This window comes from Typopeltis vanoorti, chromosome 2 (assembly GCF_054136105.1).
Source record: "Typopeltis vanoorti isolate ZY-2024b chromosome 2, IOZ_Tvanoo_1.0, whole genome shotgun sequence".
Classification (NCBI taxonomy): domain Eukaryota; kingdom Metazoa; phylum Arthropoda; class Arachnida; order Uropygi; family Thelyphonidae; genus Typopeltis; species Typopeltis vanoorti.
In genome coordinates this window covers 123,717,598-123,733,808 of record NC_143550.1, presented here as the reverse complement: position 1 = coordinate 123,733,808, position 16,211 = coordinate 123,717,598, and the positions used below count along the sequence as shown (strand labels likewise).

The 16,211-nt window shown below is 36.3% G+C and overlaps 1 protein-coding gene across 1 annotated transcript in view; it reads left to right on the top strand.

Annotated features, from left to right (window-relative positions):
* Positions 1-16,211, top strand: part of Ssu72 (Ssu72 CTD phosphatase) — a 70,954-nt gene that overhangs the window by 35,134 nt on the left and 19,609 nt on the right. The window lies entirely within an intron of this gene.

The following is a 16,211-nucleotide window of genomic DNA, read 5'->3' as shown; positions in this document are numbered from 1 at the left end:
TTAAAGATTTTTAAAACTGAAATGATTGTATCTTTTATCAATAATCCATTTCAAGAAAACTTGAACATCACAGAAATTTCAAATAAAATTAGTGGGCTGTTTGATATAAACCAAGCTAAAGTAGAACTTGAGATAATAAACATTCAGAATAGTTTACATTTAAAATCAATAAACAATGAAGTCATTTGGAAGTATGCACATGAAAAATTCCCAGTATTAACTGATATTGCGCAAAAAATTCTGTCTTTTCGGATTGACATACTTGTCAGAATCCCCTTTTTCAAATATGACTGTCATAAAAAATCAATTATGAAACCAAATTACAAATGATCATATGGATGATTGTCTGTGATTGGCCACTTCTTCATATCAACTTGACTATGAAAATATTGCGAGGTCCAAACAATGCCAAATTTCACATTAACTTTTTTTTTTTTTAATCAACCAGCATTTCCTATAACTTGAGTTTGTAATCAATCTGTTGTTTTTTCTAACTTTGGTTTTCCAAAATAGAGAAATATTTTATTCCAATATATTTGGTTTTTTTGTTCTATTAAAATAATTAAGTGATAAATAAATTTTTAAATACACAAAGTTTTTAGTTGTGTATTTTTTTTTTTTTTTGGTTGTTTATTTTTAGTTGTTTATTTATGCGTAATGAGATATCAGGTTGGGGGGAACAGATCGCCAAATAACTTTTTTATAGAAAAGTAGCTCAGGTAGTAAAAAAGGTTGAACACCACTGATATAAAGAATGACTTCATCAGTTGCTTCAATATACTATAATGGACAGTATTCCTTTGGGCATGTATATTGCTCTGCATTATGGGGAAGTCATTATCAAAATGGTCTAAACCTTTATTAGGGTCTTGTTACTGAGAGCTAAAAGTTAACAAATGGAGAATTTTTTAATGAAATTGATTATATTATGATGAACAACATAAAAATATTAGATGTATTTATCATCCAGATTAACTATGATAGTGATAAGCTAGTGAAAGAGTGATATAAATAAGCATTAAGAAAGACATTGGTAATGAAAAAACTGATATAAGGTGTGAAGAGCTATAAAATAGAGGAAATGATGGAAAGTTGAAGTAGAATAAATCAAACTTTTCTGATAGAATGACTGAAAATAGTTTCAGCAATATTTTCTAAAAATTTAAGAATTATTACAAGCAACAGAACATGTAGAGAAAAGCTTACTTTACATACACTTCATTTAATCATAAAAAGGGAAAGGAGACGAGTAGCATAAATTTTGTAGAAAGGCAATGGTTAGGGAAAAAATCAAAAACATCATAAAATATAAACTTAACAGAAAACAAAATCACGGACAATGGTAAAATGAAGGTTACATGGAACAAAAAAAAATTTCAACACTGAAAAATAAGCAAGGAAAAGTACAGTCCAATAGAGAAAAATAATTGAAATATGCAGTGATTTTGAGAGGAAACTATACATAGGAGAAAAACATTCTTTAATTTAGATATGATAGATACAGAACCACCAATTATGGGAAGTCTTCAAGTCAGCAAAGAATAATGTTGGGGAAGATGGTCTATTTGCAGAACAGTCAAGAGGTTGTTTTCTTAAGGTTGTACTGAATATATTCAGTATTTTAACTATAGAAGAAAAAAATCCACAATTGCATGAATTGCAGTCATCTTATCCTTATAAGGGCAGTGCAATATAAGTATATATTCTACCCCCCTTATTATAAGAATAAATATGGTAGGTAAGAATAAATATAGGCCAATAATTTATCACAATTGTACAAAATTTTTATTCATTATTTTAAATAAAATTTCAAGATTTTTTGAATGCACAGCCACCTGAGCAAGCAGGCTTTTCTCTGCAATATCCACATTTTTAACCAAATAGAAATTTGGTTTAGTTTGTAGATTTTGAGAATCTCATTCTTTATATCAGTCAGAAATGATAAGCAGCTTTGGACGTGACATTCAGTTTTTTTTTTTGATCCAAATAAGCTATATAATAAAGAGAAATACTGTATATTCTTCTATTAGTTCTTGTAGTATGCAGTGCAGGTAAAATTACCTTGAATCGCTTCATTGCTATTAGACCATAAATTAACAATGCCAAGAAATTACATTCTTGATTTAATCCCTTATCCAAGTGTAAGCAAACAAAGTTCATGATTGGGCTATTTGTTATGTAGAGGTTTTACCTAGGAGGCTCAGTTAAATCATAATCTACTGTTCTCTTTGTTTAGTTCTCAGTTTCTCATGATCAACTAGACAATGCCTGTAATGTTTTGTTGATATCTTTATTTTTGCATTTTCTGACTATTTTGTTACCAAAAGCAGAATGTTTATTTTTTTAGTTCAACTCTCTCATCATTGGCCTTTTGAGCATGAAAGTGGCACTGAGATTCAGCAGAGAGAGGAAGATAAATAAAATAAAAGATAGTGAAATAGTGATAAATGGCTCAGTTGACCAGTTTCAGTTGTTGATCCACCAGGCACTTCTAAAACAGTAGTTTGACTTTTTCACTCATTAAAAAGTCTCTCCTCCCCCCAAAAAAAGAGCATAATGATAACTCATTCCTTAGTATCCCATAATGCAAAGCATACATCCTTTTGGGTGTGTATAATGCTGTGTGGTATGGGAAGGGTCACTTTTCGTGGTCATCTTTGAGGCCTTATTAGTGGGAGCCAGATCCAGAAGGTATACTAAGGTTGAAGTAATGCAGAAGTCATATTTCTCATATACAAATAGTGAAAAGGCCTATCACCTTATTATTAAATTATTCTGGATCAGAAATAGATATTGAAAGTTTTTTCAATTGGGTGGGTATTTTATAAATTAAACATACCAAGAAATGATACTCTTAGTTTAATACTTTATCCAAGTGTCAGTTTGCACATGAAAATACTTCATGTGCAAACAAAGTTTGCACATGAAGCATTTTCATGACTGGGGTACTATATATAGAGAGCTAATGACTTTACATCAATTGACTTAGTATCCCATAATGCAAAACACACATCCTTCTGGGTGTGTCTAATGCTGTGCATTATGGGAAGGGCTTTCCTTCAACTGCTATTAGACCAACAGGTATGTGCAATGAGCCAAAGGAAAATTTCATCATTAAGAAAGAATATTATAGGAAAAAATAACATTTAGTCTAAATGCGATCACTTGTTAAATGCAGTGCTTTTACTGTCAATGTATTGGCATAATGTTTATTATTGATCATCAGACAGAGACTTAGCCCATCTGTAGTGACAGTGGCCTGAACTCCATAATTTACCCAAATTCATATTTATACTTGGAGAGTGCATGTAAGTATAACCAAAAGTATTGGAAATAAATTTTCTAATACTTTTAACTTTCAGGATTTTTTTATCATTCAAATTCCTGATATGTACCATCTTTCTCTCTGTGTGTGCAGTGTGGGTGATACCTTTTAATGACATGCCTAGTATACTTAAAGATGCAGAACCACCAAAATTTCAAGGGTATATCTGTTAAAACACTAATACAGGCCAGCTGCCAGATAGTATGAGTGCTACTCGTATATGAGCCCAAATGGTTCATAACGAGTAATAGACTTCTTGGTCAACTAGCATGTTATTCCACTGCCAGGTCGTGTGCCCGGAGAGGGAATCCAATCAGTGGTATGTGGGAGGTACTGCTAAAAAGCTCTCGGCCTAACAATGAAAAAAATTTATAATTTCAAAATTATTTTTATTTTTCAACATAATCTTCCTTAAGACTAATACATTTATTCCAGCGATGTGCCAGCACCATTATCCCATCCCTGTAGTGGTTCTCAGTAAGATCTGCAAAGTACTTCTCTATAGCTACAATCACCTCTTGATTCAAAGAAAAACGCTGACCAGCGAGGAAGAGTTTTAGTTTTGGGAAGAGATAGTCAGAGGGAGCCAAATCTGGGGAATAGAGTGGATGTTCCAACAATTCATAGTGCAGATCCCTTGATTTTCCCATTGCCAAAACACGTTTGTGGGCAGGTGCATTGTCCTGATGAAAGATAGTTTATTTTTCTTCTGCAAACAGGCCTTTTCTCACAAATTTTTTCATCTAGTCTGGTTAAAAGATTGGAATAATATTCCCCAGTTATTGTTTTACCCTTTTCAAGATAATTAATAAACAAAATGCCTTTAGCATCCCAAAACACTGATGCCATGACCCTGCTGATGGAACTGACTTCGTCTTCTTTGGCGCTAAACAACCGGCTTCTGTCCACTGTTTTGGATTCTGGTGTGTAATAGTGAAGTCTCACCGATTGTAATAAATCTACACACAAAATCAATTTTATTCTTGTTTAAATGCTGCAAGCACTGTTTAGAGATTTTCATGCAAGTGCAGTTTTTGATCTGCTGTGAGCAATGTGACACCCATCTTGTGCAGAACTTTTTCATTTGAGATTCTTCATGCAAAATATATCCTACATGTTCTTTTGAAATGCTTATAGTCTCAGCAATTTCATGCACTTTGACTCGCCGGTCATCCAATACCATACCGTGCACTTGATCAATGATTTCTGGTGGTGTTACACATTTTGGACATCCTTCACGTGAATCATCTTCAAGGCTGGTACAGCCCCGTTTAAACTCGGCAGCACATTTCTTAATTGTTGAAAACAAAAGAAAAGAGTGCCCATAGACTTTTATGAACTTCAAATGAATTTCTTTTGGCGTTAAGCCTTCTTTTACAAAGAATTTTATAACTGCACGATACTCATTTTTATCCATTTCAAGGGATACAGACAACACTTTTGCTTCAGACAGCTGTATAATACAAACTACTTGATAGAATGACTTGCACATGGATGCTTATGACAGATGTACCAACTTCGAAAAAAAAAAATCTTGTTGATAGTGTTGCCATCTATGGTTGAGGCCAAGAGCTTGTCATACCACCCTCATGTATAAAAATGAACCAAAATGTAAACAATGACTGTAGTACTGCATTCAAAATAAATCTTGCAACAACTAATTCATCTAAACAAACCAAGCACAATATTCCAAACATACCAGAATCCCTACCAAAAAAAAAAAGACATTTTCATCCATGGATTACTCTATCGTTAAGGATGTTTGTCACCACTTTAACATAAAAACCAGACGTTCTCCTTAATAGAAACCTAAATTGCAGTTACATCAGTCATTGCAAATTAGTTCTTCACCTTTAGTTCTTTTGATTTCTTCTGGCTCAAGGTTTCCTTGCCCTACTTTGTAACATTTATTTGTTACATTCACTTGTCTTCAAATGCTGAAAACCACTCAGACCTTTTCACATCCCTCTCCATGCTTCTTGACCATTTTCAATCCAGGTATCCAAACATCTTAGGTGACAATGTTCACAACTGACCTCCCTTCTCCAATACTACTGATCAAGCTTGAGATGTAATGTGAAAGTTTTTGCTATAAGCAAATTATACATCTACCTACATGAATTCCCAATAATTTCTAACTTTTCTAATACTGTTGAATTTTTTTTAAACTAGTTCTTCTTCCAGATGCACTATAGAGGTACTCTCCTCTTGACAGCTCAGATCACAATCTTGTGCAAGTCTCCAGTCTCAAAGAACACTCCCCCTCTGACCATACACCAAACCTTGTGTCCTTTGGCACTATAAAGGCACTAAGTGGGATGAACTCTTGAACTACTACTCTTCCTTTCCATGGAATAACTATTGCTTTTGCTGTTCTTACCTAGACATCTGCACTGGGCAAGTTGCAGAAATTGTCTGTACTGGCATGAAGGCCTTTATCCCTCATTCCACTGAAGATTCCTGTTCACTTTCCAAGCACTGGTTTAGCAAAAAATGTATGAAAGTAGTTAAGGAAAGAAACTCTACTTGCCACAGGAGACTTGCATCAAGAATCCCAGTTTTATACTCAACCTTTGCTAAAGCAAGAAATAAATGTAAAACTACTATCAACAAATCTAACTTCATTAAGTCCAATAGCAGAAAACTTGCCTCTTGTCCAAACAGAAGCCATGCCTTCTGGTTTCTCACAAAAACCATTGAGAAAAATTTTTGCTCATCTGTGCTTTCACCTCTCTCATCCAGATGTCAGTACTGTTACTGTAACCAATTGCCTCCTCTTTCTTGTACTCAAATGTTGTGCTACTGAGCTAACACCTGTTCTCTATCTCTTCAATCTTCTGTACTTAGCAGGCATTTATCTGATTACATGGGAGCAAGCATATATCCAGCTTATTCCAAAAAAAAAAGGTAAAAGCCTACTCTCAATCTATCAACCACTTGCCATCATCTCAATCCTCTCCAAAATAATGGAGAAAGTTATCAATAGTCAACTTTTCTATCTAGAAGCTCACCAGTTAATCAGTGATCACCAGAATGGGATCTGCCAATCTGGTTCGTGGCTGATTTCTTAGCCATCCATCACTAGACACCTACCATGGAAAGTTCAGAGAATCGTGTGCTGTTGCCCTTCACATTTCCAGGGCTTTAAGTTGTGTTTGACATCAAGGCCTGCTTTTCAGGTTGCCTTCTTTCAGTCTACCTGTCACCTTCTGTAACTGGATAGCATACGCTGAGTTTTGCTGCCATTGCAGAAGTGCCTCAGGGCTCTTCTATTCTATTGCCTACTCTTTCTCTTTATACATAAATGACCTAATCTCAATTATCACTAATCCAATTTGCAGCTTTGCCAATGATAAATGCAACAAATGACTCTTGCAAGTGACCAGTATGCTAGTAGCTGGTTTTGTAGAATCTGGATTCTATTTCAATTGAATTCATGGACAGGTATAAGATCCCTGCAGTGTAATCAGCAGAGATACTAGAAATGCCAAAGAAAGGAAAAGTTTACAATTAGCATAATTTCTACAAGATTTATGAGAAGAATTTATCAACAGAGGACCGCATTTCTATCAAAGTGCATTACTTTTGAAAAGTAATGCTTCTATTTTTAATAAAAATTTGTGGCACACCAGCATGCTCTGGCACACTGGTTGAGAACCACTGGTTTAACCCCCCAATTGGCCAAGACGTATCTGGGTACGAAGCTCTAACACCCATTGAATAACATGGATAAGAAGTGCAATTTGGTGTCACTATTTCATTCACATTGGCCGGTAGGGAGGTTAAAGAATAATTAACAGCTGAAATAATTCTAATTTTACAAATTTCATGTTATGTTTTAACTGTATATAAAATCATTTATGCTCCAGAGAGTTTTGAGAGTTATTCTTTTTATTTTCCCTAGTTTTCAATGCTATTGCTAGTTGCTATTTCTAAAATAAGCTGTATTATAAATTCCTCTGTCATAGTAATAGACTGAAACCCAAGATTACTTCATTGTTGTTGAGAAAGAATACCTCCCAGAAAGCACATTAGAGCCTCAAGTTCTAGCCTAGTATATATATATATATATATATATATATATCAAAAACTAACTCTGTTTTCATCCCTTGGACTAGGATTTTCTGAACAAAAAGGCTGATCTTTTGTAAACTGATATAGTATTTTTGTCAGAATTAATTCTAATTACTTCCAAGACTACATAATATCCTGAGTTCATAATTTTTTAAGTTTATAATAACCACAGTTCCGTTTTTTTTTTTTTTTAAATTGAAAACTTGTAAATTATATGATACTTTGGGAGGAAAACATGTAGCTTGAGATAAATGTTCTGTTATTTTTTGAGTGTGGGAGATGATTTAGCTGACTATTCAAAGTGTTCATAAGTGAATTAAAAATGTTTCATTTTGCAAACATCTACCTATAATAATTTTAGTGTAAATCAATGAAGGCAATAGCTACTTCAAAAATGCCACATAATGTCAAATAAATGCATTTCTTTATTCACTTTTTCTTTCATTAAAAAAAAAAAATCACAAGATTATCTTGCTATTTTCAAACAAGTGAATATTGAAAATGATTGATTCATGTTATTGATGCTGCTTTATTTCCATGTTACATGGGTTAGCATTACAAATACATAATTCTTTGTTTCATAATTTTTTTTCACTTTGTAATGGTAGATTCTAGGAAACTGAAAAGGTGAACTGCAGCCTAAAATATTGCAAATAACATAAATTATAAATGTTATAATTTCATGAATTTTTATTTTATTTTTTTATTACTATGGATGAGACTTGTAATTCACCATTACACAATAGAATCCAAACATCAGTCAAAACAGTGGACAGAAGCCGGTTGTTCAGCACGGAAAAGATGAAGTCAATTCCATCAGCAGGAAAGGTCATGGCATCGGTGTTTTGGGATGCTAAAGGCGTTTTGTTTATTAATCATCTTGAAAAAGGTAAAACAATAACCAGGGAATATTGTTCCGATCTTTTAACTAGATGAAAAAATTCAGAAAAGACCAGGTTTGCAGAAGAAAAAAAATCATCTTTCATCAAGACAATGCACCTGCCCACAAAGGTGTTTTGGCAATGGGAAAATTGAGGGATCTGCACTATGAATTGTTGGAACATCCACCCTATTCCCCAGATTTGGCTCCCTCTGACTTCTGTCTCTTCCCAAAACTAAAACTCTTCCTCGCTGGTCAGTTTTTTTCTTCGAATTAAGAGGTGATTGCAGGGGGGGGGGTATTTTGCAGTTCTTACTGAGAACCACTACAGAGACTGGATAATGATGCTGGAGCATCACTGGAATAAATGTATTAGTCTTAAGGGAGACCATGTTGAAAAAATAAATAATTTTGAAATTATGAATTTGTTTTTTCATTGTTAGGTCGAGAGCTTTTCAGCAAAAGAGAATACAAAGTTTCTTGGACGAAGTGATATTTGGAATATTTATTCATTCTGAGAAAGATTGGAGGTTTCTAGAAAGAGAAATGTCATCTTGTCTAAATTTTGGGGTATCATAAGAAAGATGACTTTTTTTGGTGAAAAATAAAACAGCAGTGAATTAAGTTTATCAGAATTGTTATAACTGGTTATATCAGAATTATCATTGATAATTTGGAAGTTTTGTTAATGTGGGCAGTTGCACAGTTTATCAGCAAAGCTGTATTGGAATTGTAATCAGCTAGAATGAAGGAAGAATAGGTGGAAGAACAATCTTGTAAAACCTAGTGTTGGTTGTAAAGTTTGAAATGAAGATCTATCACTTATAGTGTATGACTAGAGATTTGACACTTTCTATGCCCCTTTTTTTTTTTTTTTTTGTGGATAATAATGCATTAGAACTGTCAAAGGGCAAAAGAGATGGAAGCAGGATTGAATGAAACAAAAGCTTTGGAAAGAACAGAAAACATGACTATTACTTGGATGTGATGCAAATTTTTACCAAACAAAAGCTTTGGAAAGAACAGAAAACATGACTATTACTTGGATGTGATGCAAATTTTTTGCTTTTTGCTATTTCAAAATTGGTTAGGGATATGGATAATTTCTTAAGTATTTAGAGCTTTAGTATAAACAGAAAAGGAAGATGGATCTTTTGTTGAAACCCAATTATCATATGCTCAATTTTTCTTTTGTGCAACCTTGGCATACTTTTTGGAGAACCAAGGCATAAATAAGGAAAGAGAATTTAAAGTGAAATGTGGAATGGATATTTCTATACAAATAAGATTTGTTTTAACGATTTGTTCAGTGTATCTGAACAATGAAAACATTCATGGAAATGAAGCAAATAAATCGCAAAGATCCTTCCTCCTGGCATTTTTATGATGCCAAATGTGGATGAGAGTATTACTCTTTGGAAGAATCCACACTTGTGGTGTGAATTATCTAGAGGACAACATTTACCACATAACTTGAAGTGCTGCTAGTAAAGGGAAGATCTAGTGTTCTGAGAGTGGTTAGGGTTACATATGACAATCTAGTAGGCATAATCTTGAGTTATTTCTGTTATGGGAAAAAGTGGTTTTGCAGATTAGTCGTGAAAATGACATTGCTGTGATTGGAACTGACACTATACAATGGGTGATGTGAAAGTAATGCCTATTGTTCCCCCCCCTTAGTTAATAACTATATGGATCAACCCTCAATCTTTTGAGAGCAGTTTTTCAGGCCACTATTTGCTATACACTTTGTCATCACTGAATGAGAATGCTGTATGTGCCAATCTGCAAACGTCTTACGAATGTTTGCAGATTGGCATATAACATATTGACACCTTGTTTGAGCTTGCCATCCACGAAATGGCATCCTTCAGAGGACCAAAAAAAAAAAAAAAAAAGGTGATAGTCAGAGGTTGCCAGATCTAGGTTTATGGAAAGGATAAAAATTATTTCAGAAAATGTTGCAATTGATCCTGTTATGCCCAAACTGATATGAAGTTGGGCATTGCTATAGAGAAGGAAGACCTAATTCATGTTTCTGGTATGCCAAACTGTAGATGCTTGTTATCATTTTCTGCAATATCTCCACATTGTTCTGAATTCTGAATTAATCATGATGCCTCTTTCCAAAAAAAAAAAAAAAAAAAAGTCCACAAGCAAAGACCCCCCCCCCTCTCTTCTTTGTTTCAGAACATTGTCATGACTTTACCCATGGGAAGCTGTTTTTTGTTTCTTCCTGCTCAATGAACTCAGATGCTATTTCATTGATTGGTTCTTCATTTCAGTCATAATGGTGAATCTATCTCACACCTGTCAGTTGTGTGTTGACAGGAAAGCCTCCACCTTATTTTTGTATCTTTTGAGAAGTTCCATACAAATTACTTTCCAGGCATCTTTTGTCTAATGCTCAGTATTTTTGGGCCCCACCAGGCACAGACTTTTATAGCTGAGGTCATTAATGATGGCCATCACCACTAGTTTTCTGTACTGACTGCTTTGCAAGTTGCAAACTCAGCAAACAGTTCATCAGTGTAACTTGTCAGTCATTACTGCTATCTTTAGCCAGCCATTTCAAGACTCATTTCTGACCTGTTTCACCATTTACTGTCTGATACTGTATTGTACTTGTGTTAGCAGTATGACTATACATATTCAGATGGTTATGAATTTCCATTGGACTTGGATCTTCTTCAGTAAGAAATTCAGTCACTACTGTCTGCTTCTTATGCTCATCTATTATAGCAGCTGCCATTTTGAATTACTTCTGTGCCACACCCACATAACAGTAACTAGACAGTTACTTTCCAATCAGCGGCGTGAAAGTTTTCTGCTGCACTCAGATTACAAATATAAAAATAGGAGGCATTACTTTCATATTGCCCTTGGCATATTTGTGAAGTGAATTTGGCAGGTTTGCCTTTTTTCTGTATGTAATCTATTTCTCTTCTGGACTTAGTAAGTCTTTTTTTAAAAAAATTATGATCTCAGCAGGCTATCTCCCTCTCTCCCATATTCCTCTACTTTAGACTCCATTCAGGCATACTTGGCAGAATAACTGCAGTAAGATTATTTGCTAGCTAACTGGTAAGCCTCCTGAAGCAATCTCGTTATGTTCAGTCCAGTGTACTATCCTTTTGCAGCCAATCTGCAAAATAACTACTATAAAATCTTGCCCTTAAAAAGAAGAAATATTGTATGTCTGATATAACTCTGAAGACATTCCTTCTATTTCATGCTAGATGAAATGGGGAAAAGTGAACTGGATCTTTGTTCTAGAGTCCAGTTGACTTCAAGTTTCTAGTAAGCAGTGGTAATATTTCACTGGATAATGAACCTCATCTACTATGTAGTAATTCCTAACACAAGAAGTGTGGCCTTTCCTTTCTGAGATGTGGATGCCACTCCTGCACCCTGGTTATGTTAGTTCATTTCTAGATAGTTTTCTTCAGCCTGATGGGTTAATGCCTTCTAGCTGCAGGATGTGTCCATTGCTACTAAAATGAAGGTGTAGACTGGATTTTGGTTGCTGCAGACCAATTGGACTAAACAAATTTGTATGTCGCATTATGGAGATCTGATCATCAGATCTGCTAGCATTTTAGATTTTTGATGTTTTTGCATTGCAGTGATGCACAATCTTTCTTGGCTATCTGGAGAAGAATTCCTTTAGCCCCCCTTTTAGGCTCTTCATATTTGTTTATGCATTTATTGATATCTAAAGCAATTCAAGAAATATGAATACCAAATATTTTCCTCTTCAGGCAGTGCTGCTACTGCAAACATTATTTTCAGCATCTCCATACCACAGTCAACTGCCACATGCTCTTTGGCTAGAAAAAAAAGGAGCACATTTTGAGTCTTATTTAGAACACTAGAAACATTTCTAGAATTCTTTCAGAAGAAAAGTTTTATCTGATCTTTATATGGAAGTGTCAGTGAGTTTTTCTCTCATTCTTCTCACCTACCATTTCTGCTCAATAAACCAGTCAGAATATTATTACTATTATTATAGGCAACTCCAGGGAGTCATTAGACTCATCGAGGGAGCCCCCAAATGATATTCATCACAACTATTCAACATTCATACAGTATCTATCATACCTCGCCTTAAACTCATTCACCACAGCATCCACCACAGACTCAGGGAGCGCATTCCACTCATTCACTATAAAAGTAAAGAACCCAGCTCTAACACCTTTACTAACCACACTTTTGCCCAGTTTCCATGGATGTCCCCTAGTCCTCCCACAACCAACCCTGTTCTCAAAAATATCTTCTGAATTAATTTTATAGAAACCCTTCAGTAATTTGAATGTCTCAATCATATCTCCCCTCCTCCGCCTATCAACCAATTTTTGCAACCCACAAATCCTCAACCTGTTCTCATACGGTTCATTCCACAGACCTGCTATCATCTTGGTCACGCGCCTCTGGATCCTCTCCACCTCCTCCCAATCAAGAAGAAACCTAGGTGACCAAATCTGGGCACAGTAGTCGAGATGGGGTCTTATCAAGGCTCGATACAGAGGAACAATAACCTGCTTGTCAACGTATTCTTCAGCAACCAAGTGATTCGATGAGCTGATTTGGCCACTTTTGCAATGTGTCCCCTAAATTTCAATTCCTCATCCACCAACACTCCTAAATCTCATGCCTCATCAATTTCTTGGAGCACAGTTCCACCAATGCAGTAAACTGCTGCCAATCTTTTCACCCCAAAATGCATAACTTTACATTTTGCCACATTAAATTGACATCCATTCTCCTTAGCCCAGACCTCCAATCTATCCAAATCATTCTGCAAAATTTTGACGTCATCTGCATTCACTATTGCCCTACCCAACTTCGCATCATCCGCAAACAAATGAACTGTTCCTCTCAGATCCTTTCCTATATCATTAATGAACAAATTAAACAGCATTCACTATTGCCCTACCCAACTTTGCATCATCCGCAAACAAATGAACTGTTCCTCTCAGATCCTTTCCTATATCATTAATGAACAAATTAAACAGCAGTGGTTCAAGAACAGATCCTTGTGGCACACCACTAGTCGCAGGCCGTCTTGTGGACTCTACTCCTGAGTAAACCACTCTGATATCTCTCTGTCAACCACCCTCCTATCCATCTCACCAACCCTATGTCCATCCCCATATGCTGCAATTTATTGATTAGAATTCCATGTGATATCCTGTCAAAGGCCTTAGCAAGCTCCAGTAGAATCACTGTAAACATATTACCCTTATCCATTTCAGCCGTCATTGTGTTATAATACGTGAGCAAGTTACTGAGGCATGACCTACCCTACACAAAACCATGCTGTCCCCGATACAGTATCCCATTTTCTTCTATCCACTCTTGTATTTTCCTCTTGACTATTTTCTCTAAGACCTTGATAATGATTCCAGTTATGCTGATTGGCTGGTAATTTTCAACAGCAGCCTTGGAACCACCTTTGTGCAGTGGAACTATTTTCCCCTCTTTCCATTCCCTCGGGACTGACCCAGACCCAAGACTCAAATTAAACAAAATGGTCAAGGGCACTGACAGTTCTTTAGCTGCTTCACGTACAACACGAGCTGGTATACCATCCAATCCCACAGATGTATTGACATTGAGGTTCTGTAATAGGCTAGTTACCTCTACTTCATTCATCACAATTCCAGTATAAGCTGTTTGTTCTTCCATTCCTGCAAAGTCACCACCTGGATGATATACTCTTGCAAAGTGCTCGCTCAGTAATTCCACAATATTGACTGATTCGGTTACCTCCCTACCGTCAGCATTTTTTAAGATCATTCTACCATGAGCATTTTTCCTTTTACTTGCAACATTGAAAAAACTGTTTGGGATTCTCTTTAGCCTGCATGGGCAATTTTCTTTCGTAATCTGCTTTTGCTTTTCTTACTACCCTTGTTACCATCCTGGCCTGAGCTTTATACTGTTCCTGTGCCTGATGGTCACCTTTCTCCTTAAATTCCCTCCACAATTCTTTCTTTTTTTGCAGCTCAAGCTTAATAGTGTTATTCATCCATTTAACCTCTACTTGATTTATTATTCGGACTCTTGGTATACAGTGAACCATTGCCTCCTGCAAACAGTTCTTAACCACCTCCTATGCACTATCAGCATCCAGCCCTTGCAATTTTACATGCCAATGCACTGAGCCAAGCACACACCTAAGCTTGTCATACTTACCGGCCCGGTAATTCCACATGTACCCTGTCTTAATTGTAAATTCCACTCCTTTAGCCACCTCCCAAGTCATGACCTTATGGTCACTCACCAATTGATGGCAACATGGTCATGTTCGTTACAGCCACATTCTCAGTTGCAATTACAAGGTCCAGCACTCTCTGCTCTCTGGTATTTTCCATTACATGTTGCCGTAGATAGTTGTCCCTTAACCGCATAAAATCCAATTCCTTCCTCCCATGTGCCCTCTCCTCTTTCCAGTCAATGTTACCATAATTGAAATCACCCATAATAATTACCCTCCTTCCACTCATTTCTTCTATTTGCCTATGCATACTATCCCCACCATCTGTTCCATCACCTGGTCTATAGCAGCACCCAATTGTATATTTTGTTCTGCTAGATTCTATCTCACACCAAACAGCCTCAAATGTGCTCTTTTCTCTATCCTGCAGTTCAACTTCTATACTCCTTGGCTGCAGCTCATCAGCTATCATCAATAACACTCCTCCCCTCTTTTTATTCACCTGTCGCTCTTGAACATGCTATACCTGTCGCATTCAATCCCACTAGCATTATCATCTTCTGTCAGCCATGTTTCACTAATACCAACAACCTGTGGCCTGAAACTGCCAACCATGGCCAAAAACTCTTCCTTCTTGTTCCTAATACTCCTGGCATTAGTGTACATGAATTGCAGAAGCCCATTTGTCCTATCCCTACTTTGATGCCTTATACTATCCCATTCTGATTTGTCATTCGTACTCGCTCGGGCATAATATACTCACTCATACACTCAACTGCCTCCCTAAAGTCTGCTTATCTACCCCCCCCTTTAACAAATCTAGTTTCCCTGAGTCTGTACATCTACTTCCACATCATTCATCAACACTTTTTCAAGTCTCCGTACACCAACTCCATTCAAATGTAACCCATCCATCTTATATAAGTCCTTTCGCCCATCGAACTCATTCCACACATCCACAAATTCCACACCACTCTCCATGCATAACCCACACATAAAGTCATTGGCAATTATGGCCCTCCTTCTAAACACTTCGCTGTCATACCGCGGTAAGATACTCGCCATCCCAACTCTCTCACTCTTCTCTTTTGCTACCTCAAATAATTCCCTCACATCCTCTATCATTTCCATTTTGTCCTCTTTCAAATCATTTGTTCCTGCCACGATTATCATATCTTTCATCCTCTGTTTTTGCAGTCGAATAGATTCGCTGATGTCCTTTATGTTTGCACCCAGCTGCTACGAGTTCGTTAAACTCTCAACTATTACACCTCTTAATAGCGAATCCCCACCCATACAGCACTCGCTCCTTCATTTTATTGACATGTACGAACATTCTATTATTTGCCGTCACAGACTTTCGCCGGTTATTTGTCGGTACGTTCAGCACACATTTTTCCATACGCTCCAGTTGCTTTTAGCTCTGTGTATCGGACCATTCAAACGGGCAATTTCACTACTCGCATTTATCTCACCATTTTCATTATCAGTCAAGTCATCCATTCGTTCTATATTTCTACCTTCATTTACACTTTCAACGACGCTCTCACACCTATCTGGCACTACCACGCAATTCTCTAGCACACCACCATTTTCTACATTCTGACTATCGTTAATGATATCACTCTCACCACACGAAACACGCTTGAAATCCTCATTCTCTTTACACTTTCTGCACATATTAACTCCACTATCACTTTCTAACCAGACTC